This window comes from Artemia sp. Qi Xiang Cuo, chromosome 10, assembly GCF_049724085.1.
Source record: "Artemia sp. Qi Xiang Cuo chromosome 10, ASM4972408v1, whole genome shotgun sequence".
NCBI lineage: Eukaryota > Metazoa > Arthropoda > Branchiopoda > Anostraca > Artemiidae > Artemia > Artemia sp. Qi Xiang Cuo.
Genome location: NC_142803.1, coordinates 51,630,222 through 51,642,633, shown reverse-complemented (window position 1 = coordinate 51,642,633; position 12,412 = coordinate 51,630,222). Strand labels below are relative to the sequence as shown.

The 12,412-nt window shown below is 36.9% G+C and overlaps 1 long non-coding RNA gene across 1 annotated transcript in view; it reads right to left on the bottom strand.

The window, feature by feature from the left end:
- Positions 1-11,159, bottom strand: part of LOC148947865 (uncharacterized) — a 54,578-nt gene extending 43,419 nt beyond the window's left edge. The window contains exon 1 of the long non-coding RNA XR_016142267.1: positions 11,038-11,159. This is a non-coding gene — a long non-coding RNA (uncharacterized LOC148947865). The remainder of the gene's footprint in view (positions 1-11,037) is intronic.
- Positions 11,160-12,412: the final 1,253 nt, after the last annotated feature.

Sequence of the window (12,412 nt, the reverse complement as noted above, 5' to 3'; positions counted from 1 at the left end):
ATCTGCTGATCTTGAGTTTAAAATTAATCTGAAAAAAATAAAGTTTTTCCGAGGGAAGTAAAGAGCGAGGTTGAAACTTAAAACGGACAAAAATTATTACTTCACAGCCTATTTAATATATATTAATATAACAAGTACAAATAAACCAACTAATTTTGTTTCCCTATGCTTTTATGATTATTCAAAACTAGCGCTTTGGTGAAAACACAAAAGTCAAGTATTAAAAACAGGATTATTGATTGAAGAGTCAAAAGTGAGTATGACAACACTAAAACAACACTAACTGACAACACTAAATGAATCTATAAAGCTTTTCATAGTGTTCCACCAGTTGTGACATTAGTAACTTTCAGTATACAATTAAAATTATCTTAAAAACATAAGCGTAAAACTAAATATTTCTTAATAACCACGAAGCAATTGAACAGCATACAGAAATATTGGATTGATTTATCAAGCAGCATGTTGCTCTCACCAGCTATAATACCAATAGTGAGTAATATACAGTCTTAAATTGTGAGAAATATACTTTAGTATCACTTGAAATGAAGATCAAATAAGAAATAATATGAACTCTGGAAATCCGATTATTCCTCTCTATACAAGAGTGAATTTCAAGCTATGATACAAATTCAAAAGCTAGTCTATAGTCCTAATACTATCAAAATGGCCTTACTTCGAACTTGTTTATAAACTAATCGCGACATGGCCTTTTCAGAACTAAAACGAGAGCCGGTCATTTAACTAAGCCATTGTGCAGAAATGATATCAAACTGATCGTAAAAAAATAAAAACAATCCTAAAATGGATTGTTGCTTTGTCTTAAAAGGGATTGATCCTAAAAGGGATGGATAATATTTTGATTCTATAAAAAGTGTCCTTAATTGGTTTGCTTTAACTGCACCAAAACTCCTATATTAATTTGTGTTTTCAGTAAAGCGCTAGTTTTTTTATAATCATAAAAGCATAGTGAAACATGATTGTTTGTTTTATTTGTACTAGTTATATTAATATTTATATATATTAAATAGGGTGTGAAGTAATAATTTTTGTCCGTTTTAAGTTTTTATTTCGCTCTTTACTTCCCTCGGAAAAACTTTGTTTTTTTAAAATTAATCTTTGTTCATTTTTGATTAAAATTTTATGCAAAAACAACGCTGCCATGATCTTTTTTATTAATACAGAATAATGCATGTTCGCTTTAAGTTTTAATGCCACTTCTTAGTTTCAGTTGAAAACCTATTTTTAGTATAATTGCTAATTATCACTGATTTAGAGGAGATAAGACAGCTCTAAAAAATACTGCAAACAGCCTTAACAGCTAAGATAAATTTTAGTCTATAACATTAAGTTCATTATCCATACTTCACAAAAAAATACATGTTTTTCAGGAACGTTTGTTTTTCGATTAGCAAAAAAGCTGAAAAAGCCATAATGAAGAGAGGAGTAGTAACCTATCATAAGGTCCAGGACGAGATTGCATAAAGCGAGCAAACACTCTATATTATGGACCTATAAAATGACCAAACACGTTATATTTTGGACGTAGATATTCAGGGACGAGATGGCATAAAGCGACCAGACAGGTTTCTGAGTCAACACCCATGTTTTGGACCAATCAGAGAAAATGAATACGGAGGGTACTCCATATACGGTAACTCGATTATCATAGCTATGATGATATAGCAAGCAATACTGTTTTTACTAATGATACAGCCAAGTCGGTCATGTTTCTGAGTCAAAACTTGACAAATAGATTAATAACCTCTAGCCTAAAAGGTATCTTGCATCCTTTCAGGCTTGCTTAGGAATGCGTCGTGGCTAATTACAGAGCGAGGAAAGGAATGCAGTCAGAATTGTTTCAACTTGTAACATTACGACGAATATATATATTTGTAGCCAAGATGAGAATACTACGAGAATTATTTTAACTGGATTCTATGAAAGTGGTAAAAAGGATTCAATCTGTTAAAAAGGTATTCCATTGGCATAACTCTGCTCTGAGTGATCTTAATTGGTGATTGAATAATAGGGGTGAAAAAGAGCTCGATAATATTTTTAATTGGATTGTATGAAAGTAGTAAAAAGGGTTAAACTGCTTACCAGTTAAGGTAAGTCCAAAAGGTTGGTAACTCTTACGCAATTTAATATAAATTTGGAATAGCATCATTGGTATCAGTCTATGGAAACGGTTAGCAATGAGAAGAAGATCTTGCGACTTAACCTGGCCATACTCCTTCCCTGTGTTCTTAATAATACACAAGTACATAGCGATGGATGGGGGCAATGTATAATATTCTTTAGCAATGGAGCATGCAAAAAAGTTGAAAGTAATAGAGTCATCGGTGTCAAGTTGACATTATGACTTGGCCTAGCTTTACTTCTCGACTTTGTTCTGTAAAATATACAAGTAACATTTGAGCAGTATTATCAACATAAAATATGCTTTAGAAATTTAGCATACTAAAAAGGTAATACTGTTAAAGATTTTGACGCCAAGAAGAGCATTTAAATAAAGAAGTCCGAAACAATCCATCGAAATCTTTAGAAATTACCTAGTGAGATGATTATGGGTTTGAACCATCAAGATGCGCAACCACCAATAACCCTAACCACCAAGGACCTCAACCTCCAAGGGTCCTCTATCCCCAACCTCCAAGGCCCCGCCTCCCTCCAACTTTTCGGGCCCATCCCCTCCTATTATTTAAACTTTTTTTTAAGTTTTTTTTTGGAGTTTTTTTAACATTATTATTTTTTTTCAACTTTTTTTTACATGTCTTAGAATGACATGAAACATACTTAAAAAATGAAAAATTAACATTTAATATTTTCCGAATTCAAAATGAGAATGATATAGATAGTTTAGTCGTGACTTGTACTATTAGAAAAATAATGTTTGTAGAAGCACTTTTTTTGGACTGAATTTTTTTGGACAGAAAACTATTCAACTTTTTTTTACGAATCTCAATATGACATGAAATATTCTTGTGGTTGTACCAATCGTACTCCATGCTTGTTCTTAGACACGACGTGACTTTCCCAGTGGTACTCTATGGGTACTTATCGATACTACCTAGTTTATTATGCATATTAAATCAGTAATTTCCTTACATTGAAAGGATAAACACTTGAATCATATTTAAAAAAAAAGTGAAAATTAATTATTCCAAGAAAGTGTGTAAACATAATAGAGTAGTCGTAGCAATGAATTCTGACAAAGATCTATATTTGAACTACGATACAAGCTCTCATGGTAACACTTATTGGAATGTATGTGTGTATTGTAATGACAGTGAGAGATTAGATTTGTTTGGAGTTCCGAAACCATTCAACATCACTCGCGGTGGATATGCGAGAGTATCATTCCCGGAGATGATAGTGTTCAAAGAGAATGCAAGCTTGATATTAACAGTTGATGAAGAGGAGCAACTTCTTGCTCATAGTGCGGGTAACATGTTACCTGTTGATAGACCCTATCACCACCGTTCTGGTGTCAGCATTCAAATGAAAGCAAGGAGAAAAGAAAGGAATACTGCTGCACCAATATCATAAATCATATCTTATCTATATGACAAAATTATCAGCTATGTAAAAATAATGCGGTAATAGACAATGAAATCGAAAGCAAAATAAAAATGTCATTGGTAGATATTATTACTAATGAATATAAAAATGAATCGAAGGAGAATAAAGCGCCTGTGAACTTTATTAGTACTATTGATCCTATAGTTAATGAGCCAAATAATACCAATGATGGAATGCATATTGAACCTATAGATGACACCTCAGTGAAAATAGTGCATGACTCAAAATATAATAATGATTATTCTACTGGTGAAGAACTAAGAGGAGAGAGTAACTATCAGAGGCAACGCTGTAGCGTTGCCTATAGTAAAGGCCATACGGCACCAATGTTTTATTATTATTTTTTTTCCCCAGAGGCACTTCATACGGAAGGGGTCATCGTAGAAACTTCAAAGGGGGTTCATTCGATTGGAAATCGAGAGATCTAGTGCCCTTTTTAATATTCGAAAATGATTGGAGGGCAAATAGCCCCCCCACACGCTCATCATTCCCCCAAACACATCCAATCAAAATTTTGAGATAGTCATTTTGTTCAGCGTAGTTGACTTCCAGATAGAAAACATATTTTTGAGGAGGATACTCCCCCAAAACCCTCAGGGCAAGGATTTTAAGTTATGCCCTGGGGGCATATAAGGTTTTTATGGAAGGCGTTATCGTAGAAACTTCAAAACACGCTCAATCGATTGGAAATTAAAGGGCCAGTGCCCTTTTTAATAGTCGAAAGTGATTGGAGTGTAACTAGCCCCCGCCCCACCCCACGCCCATCATTTCCCCAAAAACATCCAATTAAAAATTTTGAGATAGCTATTTTGTTCAGTGTAGTTGATTTCCAGATATAAAATATATTTTTGAGGAGGACACTCCCCCACAACCCTCAGGGCCAGGGTTTTAAGTTATATCCTGGGGGCATATAAGGTCTTTATAGAAGGCGTTGTCTTAGAAACTTCGAAAAAGGCTCATGCGATTGGAAATTCAAACAACTAGTGCCCTTTTAAATAGTCGAAAGTGATTGGAGGGCAACTAGCCCCCCCCCCCCACGCCCATTATTCCCCCAAACATATCCAATCAAAATTTTGAGATAGCCATTTTGTTCAGTGTAGTTGATTTCCAGATAGAAAATATATTTATGAGGAGGAAACTCCCCACAACCCTCAGGTCAAGGGTTGTAAGTTATGCCCTGGGGGCAAATAAGGTTTTTATAGAAGGCGTTGTGGTAGAAACTTCAAAACATGCTCATTTGGTTGGAAATTAAAAGGCTAGTGCTCTTTTTAATAGTTGAAAGTGATTGGTGTGCAACTAGCCCCCCCCCCACGCCCATCCTCTCCCCCAACACATCCAATCAAAATTTTGAGATAGCCATTTTGTTCAGCGTAGTTGATTTCCAGGTAGAAAATATATTTTTGAGGAGGATACTCCCCCCAACCCTCAGGGCAAGGGTTTTAAGTTATACCCTGGGGGCATATAAGGTTTTTATAGAAGGCATTGTCGTAGAAACTTCAAAACAGGCTCATTCGATTGTAAATTTAAGAGCTAGTTTCCTTTTTAATAGTCGAAAGTGATTGGAGTGTAACTAGCCCACCTCCCACCACGCCCATCATTTCCCCAAACACATCCAATCAAAATTTTCAGATAGCCATTTTGTTCAGCGTAGATGATTTCCTGATAGAAAATATTTTTTTGACGAGGACACTCCCCCACAACCTTCAAGGCAAGATTTTTAAGTTATGGCCTGGGGACATATCAGCTTTTTATAGAAGGTGTTGTCATAAAAACTTCAAAACAGGCTTATTCGATTTGAAATTAAAGGGCTATTACCGTGTTTAATAGTAGAAAGTTATTTGAGGACAACTAGCCCCACGCCCATCATTACCCCAGAACCCTACCAAAGACATTGTGATATAGCTAATTTGTTCATCATAGTGGATTTCCAGACAGAAAATATGTTTTGTAGGAGAACACTCCCTCACCGCCCTCAGGGCAAGGGTTTTAAGTTTTGCCCTGGGGGCATATAAAGTTTTTATAGAAGGCGTTGTCGTAGAAACTTCAAAACATGCTCATTAGATTGGAAATTGAAGGGGCAGTGCTCTTTTTAATTGTCGAAAGTGATTGGAGTGTAACTAGCCCCCTCCCCCCCCCACGCTCATCATTTCCCCAAACACATCCAATCCAAATTTTCAGATAGCCATTTTGTTCAGCGTAGTTGATTTCCAGATAGAAAGTATATTTTTGAGGAGGAAACTCCCCCACAACCTTCAGGGCAAGGGTTTTAAGTTATGCCCTGGGGGCATATAATACTTTTATAGAAGGCATTGTCGTAGAAACTTCAAAAAAGGCTCATTCGATTGGAAATTAAAGGGCTAGTGCCCTTTTTAATAGTCGACAGTGATTGGAGGGCAAATAGGCACCCCCCCCCCACCCCCATCATTCCTCTAAACAAATCCCATCGAAATTGTGAGACAGCCATTTTGTTCATTGTAGTTGATTTCCAGATTGAAATTATATTTCTGAGGAGGACACTCCCCCACAACCCTCAGGGCAAGGATGTTAAGTTATACCCTGGGGGCATACGAGATTTTTATAGAAGGCATTGTCGTAGAAACTTCAAAACAGGCTCATTCGATTGTAAATTAAAGAGCTAGTGCCCTTTTCAATATTCGAAAGTGATTGGAGTGTAACTAGCCCCTCTCCCCCCACGCCCATCTTTTCCCCAAACACATCCTATCAAAATTTTCAGATAACCATTTTGTTCAGCGTAGTTCATTTCCAGATAGAAAATATATTTTTGAGGAGGAAACTCCCCCACAACCATCAGGGCAAGGGTTTTAAGTTATGCCCTGGGGGCATATAAGGTTTTTATAGAAGGCGTTGTCGTAGAAATTTCAAAACAGGCTCATTCGATTGGAAATTAAAGGGCTAGTGCCCTTTTTAATAGTCGAAATTGATTGGAGGGCAGCTAGCCCCCCACGCCCATCATTCCCCCACACACATCCAATCAAAATTTTGAGATAGCCATTTTGTTCAGCGTAGTAGATTTTCGGATATAAAATATATTTTTGAGGAGGATACTCCCCCACAACCCTCAGGGCAAGGGTTTTAAGTTATGCCCTGGGGGCATATAAGGTTTTTATAGATGGCGTTGTCGTAGAAACTTCAAAACAGGCTCAATCGATTGGAAATTAAAGGGCCAGTGCCCTTTTTAATTGTCAAAAGTGATTGGAGTGTAACTAGCCCCCCTCCCCCCACGCCCATCATTTCCTCAAACACATCCAATACAAATTTTGAGATAGCCATTTTGTTCAGTGTAGATGATTTCCAGATAGAAAATATGTTTTTGAGGAGGATACTCCCGCACAACCCTCAAGGCAAGGGTTTTAAGTTATGCCCTGGGGACACATAAGGTTTTTATAGAAGGCGCTGTCGTAAAAACTTCAAAAAAGCATCATTCGGTTTGAAATTCAAAGAGCTAGTGCTCTTTTTAATAGTCAAAAGTGATTGGAGGGCACCTAGCCCCCCCCCCCCCACGCCCATTATTCCCCCAAATACATCCAATCAAAAATTTGACATAGCCATTTTGTTCAGCGTAATTGATTTCCAGATATACAATATATTTTTAAGGAGGACACTCCCCCACAACCCTCAGGGCAAGGGTTTTAAGTTATGCCCTGGGGGCATATACGGTTTTTATAGAAGGCGTTGTCGTAGAAGCTTCAAAACATGCTCATTCGATTGGAAATTAAAGTGGCAATGCCCTTTTTAATAGTCAAAAGTGATTGGAGTGTAACTTTCCCCCTCCCCCCCCCCACGCTCATCATTTCCCCAAACAAATCCAATCAAAATTTTCAGGTAGCCATTTTGTTCAGCGCAGTTGATTTCCAGATAGAAAATATATTTTTGAGGAGGAAACTCCCCCACAACCCTCAGGGCAAGGGTTTTAAGTTATGCCCTGGGAGCATATAAGGTTTTATAGAAGACGTTGTCGTAGAAACTTCAAAACAGGCTCATTCGATTGGAAATTAAAGGGCTAGTGCCCTTTTTTATAGTCGAAATTGTTTGGAGGGCAACTAGCCCCCCCCCCCCCCACGCCCATCATTTCTCCAAACACATCCAATCAAAATTTTGAGATTGCCATTTTGTTCACCGTAGTTAATTTCCAGATAGAAAATATATTTTTGAGGAGGACACTCCCCCACAACATTCAGGGCAAGGGTTTTAAGTCAAAAATGATTGGAGGGCGGCTAACCCCCCCCCCCACGCCCATCATTCCCCCAAACACATCCAATCAAAATTTTGAGATAGCCATTTTGTTCAGCGTAATTGATTTCCAGATAGAAAATACATTTTTGACGAGGATACTCCACCACAACCCTCATGGCAATTGTTTTAAGTTATGCCCTGGGGGTATATAAGGTTTTTATAGAACGCGTTGTCGTAGAAACTTCAAAACATGCTCCTTCGATTGGAAATTAAAGGCGCAGTGCCCTTTTTAATAGTCGAAAGTGATTGGAGTGTATATAGCCCCCTTCCTCCCCCCGCCCATCATTTCCCCAAACACATCCAATCAAAATTTTCAGATAGCCATTTTGTTCAGCTTAATTGATTTCCAGATATAAAATATATTTTTGAGGAGGACACTCCCCCCCCCAACCCTCAGGGCAAGGGTTTTAAGTTATGCCCTGGGGGCATATAAGGTTATTATAGAAGGCGTTGTCGTAGAAACTTCAAAACAGGCTCATTCGATTGGAAATTAAAGGGCTAGTACCCTTTTTAATAGTCGAAAATGATCGGAGAGCAACTAGCCCCCCGCACTCCCATCAATTCCCCAAACACATCCAATCAAAATTTTGAGATAGCCATTTCGTTCAGCGTAGTTGATATGCAGATAGAAAATATGTTTTTTAGGAGGACACTTCCCCAGAACCTTCAGGGCAAGGCTTTTAAAATATGCCATGGGGGCATATAAGGTTTTTATAGAATGCGTTGTCGTATAAACTTCAAAAAAGGCTCATTCGATTAGAAATTCAAAGGGCTAGTGCCCTTTTTAATAGTCGAAAGTGATTGGAGGGCAACTAGCCCCCCCCACGCCCATCATTCCCCCAAACACATCCAATCAAAATGTTAGCCATTTTGTTCAGCGTAGTTCATTTTCAGATAGAAAACATTTTTTTTGAGGAGCACAATCCCCCACAACCCTCAGGGAAAGGGTTTTAAGTTATGCCCTGGGGGTATATAAGGTTTTTATTGAAGGCGTTGTCATAGAAACTTCAAAAAAGGCTCATTCGATTGGAAATTCAAAGAGATAGTGCCCGTTTTAATAGTCAAAAGTGATTGGAGGGCAACTAATCCCCCCCCCTACGCCCATCCTTCCCCCAAACACATCCAATCAAAATTTTGAGATAGCAATTTTTGTTCAGCTTAGTTGATTTCCAGATTGAAAATATATTTTTGAGGAGGACACTTCCCAACAACCCTCAGGGCAAGGGTTTTAAGTTATGCCCTGGGGGCATATAAGGTTTTTATAGAAGGTGTTGTCGTAGAAACTTCCAAACTGGCTCATTCGATTGTAAATTAAAGGGCTAGTGCTCTTTTTAATAGTCGAAAGTGATTGGAGGGCAACTAGCCCCCCCCATGTCCATAATTTCCCCAAACACATCCAATCAAGCTTTTGAGATAGCCATTATGCTCAGTGTAGTTGATTTCCAGATAGAAAATATGTTTTTGAGGAGGACACGCCCCCACAAACCACAGGGCAAGGGTTTTAAGATATGCCCTGGGGGCATATAAGGTTCTTATAGAAGGCGTTGTCGTAGTAACTTCAAAACAGACACATTCAATTGGAAATTCAAGGGGCTAGTGTCATTTTTAATAGTCGAAAGTGATTGGAGGGCAACTAGCCCCCCCCCCACGCCCATCATTCCCCCAAACATATCCAATCAAAATTTTGAGATAGCCATTTTGTTAATGTAGTTGATTACCAGATAGAAAATATGTTTTTGAGGAGGACAATCCCCCCAACCCTTAGGGCAAGGGTTTAAGTTATGCCCTGGGGGCACATAAGGTTTTTATAGAAGGCGGTGTCATAGAAACCTCAAAAAAACTCATTCGATTGGAAATTCCGAGGGATAGTGCCCTTTTCATTAGTAGATATTGATTTGAGGACAACTAACCGCCATCTCACACCCACCTTTTCCCCAAACCTCATCCAATCAAAATTTTAACACAGCCAGGTTATAAAGTGTAGTTTTAAGTTCTGGGAATTTGGTTTTCGAGAATTACAACTTCCCCACAGCCCTCATGGCACCAGTTGCAATTTAAGGAGTCTCCGAATCCTTCATATTATTTCTTATGGAATGGATGCTCGTATAAACTTTAGAGAGGTCTCATTTGATTGAAAATTGAAAATTCTTGTTCACGTTTTAAGAGTCAAAAGAAATTGAAGGGCAACTTTCCCCTCTCCCTCCTCTACGCCTTCAATGCGTCAGATAAAATATTGGGACGGACGTTTTTATTAAATAGTGCAAAGTTCTGATAACAAAAAACTCTGCTGTTGACTCAGCCCGCCAGGGCCCAGGGGTAGGCGTTGTAAGTAATGCCCTGCGGTATAACTTATTAAGGGGAGTTTATAACTTTGGAAAGGGGTTTTGTATGGGAAGAACACATAGGAAATTTATCATAATTACCCAATTATAAGGTTAAAATACATACTCTGTGATAGATGCAAAATTGCTTTGGCATACAAATTTCTATTAAGGTCAATTCCAAAAAGTCGTGATCCCTTTGTGTCAGCAAGTGAAATGGTCTAAACCCCCTTATTGGAGCTATTTTTTCAATCCATTCATTGTTCTCAATCGCTGTTCACAAGTTATGCAAGCTGTCTATTGTTCATATATAAGGTTTTTATCAAAGAGGTAATCGTATAGACTTTGAAGAAAGTCTCATTCGATTTAAATTGAAAGTTCTAGATCCGTTTTTTTAAATTCAAGAATAATCGGACAGTAAGCATCCCCCCATGCCATAAAAACTTGAAAATTTTTGCAATCAAAACGAACAAAAATTAATTAAAAAAAACTTTCCGAAAAATTATGTTTTCCAAAGAAAAGTAAAGGCCATTTTAAACTTAAGCTCATGATATACAAATACCATTTAAAATTCAAACTCAAAACGACCAGAAATTACTATTAAAGAATAAATGAAACCAAAACGAACACAAATTAAATAAACAATAATAGCAAAAAACTTACAACAAGTAATAATATAAATAAATAAATAGATCTTAAAACGAATAATGCTTAGATTGAATATGAAAATCAAGCTTTAAACGAAAACAAATATCTTGCTATTAAAGTATAAATGAAACTTAAAACGAACAGAAATTAAATAACAATCAATGCGAACAAACATACAATAGATATTAATGTAAATGAATAAATAAATCTTAAAACGAGTGAAACTTACATTGAATATGCAAATCTTGTTTGAATCGAATAAAAATAACTACAAACAAGAGTTTGAGTATCGTCTCACTGCAAAAGCCTAAAACCTACTGCGTCATTGGCGCTTACATTGGAAGAATAAACACTTGCATCACATTTAGAATAAAGTGAAAATGAATTATTTCAAGAAAGTGTGTAAACATAATAGAGCTGTCGTAGCAATGAATGCTGACAACTAAAAATATTTGAACTAAGAAACAAGGTCTAGTGGTAACACTATTGGGAATGTATGTGTGTATTGTAATGACAGTGAGAAATTAGATTTCCTTAGAGTACCCAACGCATTCATCTGTGCTGGTGGTGGATATGGGAGAGTATCATTCCCAGAGATGTTGATGTTTAAAGAGAAGGCGATCTTGAAACTGTAAGTTGATGAAGAGGGGCAACTTCTTGCTCATACTGCGGGTAACACGTTACCTGTTGATAGACGCTATCACCACTGTTCTGGTATCAGCATTCAAATGAAATCAACAAGAAAAAGAAAGGCATACTGCTGCACCAACATAATAAACCATATCTTATCTATATGTCAAAACTGGCAGCTATGTAAAAATAATGTGGTAATAGAAATTGAAATCGAAAGCAAAATAAAATGTCATTGGTAGATATTATCACTAATGAATATAAAGATGAATTGATGGAAAATAAAGGGCAACTGAACCTTATTACTACTATTGATCGCGTAGTCAATCAACCTAATATTACCAAAGATGAAACGCATATTGAACCTGTAGATGACACCCCAGTAAAAATAGTACATGACTCAAAATGGAATAATGATTATTCTACTGGTTACGAACTAAGAGAAGAAAGTAACTATAGTATCGAGAGAGAACACGATGAATTATTTTATGGAACAGATTCAAAATGTCCAAAGTTGTTCAATGATGTTAATAATGCATAGAAATGTATGAAATGTATTTTCATATTACTTTCTAAATGTCATTACTTCATTAAAAATATATTATACATTACTTTGTTGCATTTCCATTACTTTTAGGGTACGCTACCACCTCAAACGCTTAGAATAACTTTCAGAAATATAGATACTACTACTAGCAGACTCATAGAGGATATATTATAAAATGAGATAGTTTAAAAGAACTTTTACCAAGTGTGAGAGAGATGACCTGATTTTTTTCCCCTCAAAAATCTCCAAAGACAAGCAAACATCCGTCCAGACACACAGCCAGAGAGAGTTTTCAGTTTTTAGAAACAGGGACATCCATCTTTCAAACACATCTGATTCTATTAATAATATTTAATTTTTAATAAAGCCGTAACAAACTCTTTCTTGAATTCGCCTCTTGGATACTCATTATAGACATTTCATTCAA